Source organism: Centruroides sculpturatus, unplaced genomic scaffold (assembly GCF_000671375.1).
Source record: "Centruroides sculpturatus isolate CEXI.00-Female unplaced genomic scaffold, Cexi_2.0 scaffold988, whole genome shotgun sequence".
Classification (NCBI taxonomy): domain Eukaryota; kingdom Metazoa; phylum Arthropoda; class Arachnida; order Scorpiones; family Buthidae; genus Centruroides; species Centruroides sculpturatus.
This window is the reverse complement of record NW_019385206.1, coordinates 311,121-312,908: the sequence shown is the minus strand read 5'-3', so window position 1 is coordinate 312,908 and position 1,788 is coordinate 311,121.

Below are 1,788 nucleotides of genomic sequence, written 5' to 3'. Positions count from 1 at the left end.
AATTTTTTGTTTATAGCGTAGTTTATACGGATTATTTCCAAAAAATATATACGTATTTTGGAAATGTTGAGTCGGATTAGTCTAGAATCGATTAATTTTATGGAAGAAAACCTTTCAAACAGCCGTAGTCCGTAAACTTCACACGTGTCGGGCTGTGATTGGAAGGACTCGTAAGAAATCGGATTCTTAAAGAATGGAACGTATCTACTGTCTTATAGGGGGGGTCGATTGTATATTTAATTAACATTTTTAAAATCTTAATTAATTTACATTTTACATTATCAAAATTCTTTAATTCAACATCGTATTACAGATTTATTGAAATTTAATATATCTTATTGCATTAATGTTTATAGTTTAGTAAAATTCCATGGAAACAACCACAATGTAATTCCATAAATTTTCTTTGGTCTTATTCTCTTATGATTTATTGTGCTGTGTAAATACTTGAAACGGCATAATATAGATGTTATTCGTATTGATTAACGATTGGCATGATATAGATATTATGCCAATCGAACGGGAGTATTGAATATAATACAATTGGAACAATGGAGCTGTATTATATAAATTCAATTTACGAAAGATAACGTTGCGAAATGCTCTGTTACACAACTTATAAAGGTAGTATTTCAGTTACTCTACTTCTATTCAGCCAGAGTATAGCCATGAATTCCTTTCTAATGGAAGAAATCTGCATGAGTTGCCTTTTGAGGCCATGGTGGACAACAGCAATCATCTACGGTTTTGATCCTTACGAAACTTGCAACTGCCATAATATTGATTCTGTAATTTTTCGTAATAGGAATTATAAAAGGAAATATATTCAAATAGTCGAGATCATTTCTTATATTCATTTGATTATTATGTTATGGCAAATTATACCGTTGGAGAATAGTCATGCAGTGTGTATTGGATGGTACGATGTAGTTAAAAATAATAGAATGCTGATAAAGTCGATGATTGCCTGCTTTCATTTCTCTTATGTTTTTGTCTTAGGTTTTATGAAAAAGCGGAAAATATGTATTGCAACAAAATTAAGAAGCGAATATCTAGTAAAGAACATAAACACTATAAATTTTGTAATGAATACGCTTTGTCTTATTGTATCTTTATGTATTACATTCGCTTCGGTTTGTTTCCAAATTATAAATATACTTTTCTTCTATTCAGCGGTGAAAAAAGTAGAAAAGTTTAGGGGAGAAGCATTGTTCTGCACCGTCGAATTTGGATTAACTAGCACTTTAGTTGTTGGCTTCATTGGCTATGGTTTAGTAATGATAGCGTTATTATTAATTGTCATTGAAATGGAGTTCATNACCGTTGGAGAATAGTAATGCAGTGTGTATAGGATGGTACGATGTAGTTAAAAATAATAGAATGCTGATAAAGTCGATGATTGCCTGCTTTTATTTCTCTTATGCTTTTGTCTTAGGATTTACGAAAAAGCGTAAAATATGTATTGCAACAAAATTAAGAAGCGAATATCTAATAAAGAACATAAACACTATAAATTTCGTAATGAATAAGCTTTGTCTTATTGTATCTTTATGTATTACATTCGCTTCGGTTTGTTTCCAAATTATAAATATACTTTTCTTCTATTCAGCGGTGAAAAATGTAGAAAAGTTTAGGGGAGAAGCATTGTTCTGCACCGTCGAATTTGGATTAACTACCAATTTAAATGTTGGCTTCATTGGCTATGGTTTAGTAATGATAGTGTTATTATTAATTGTCATTGAAATGGAGTTCGTACAACTTTCACAAGAATTTTCTGTAATAAAAAAT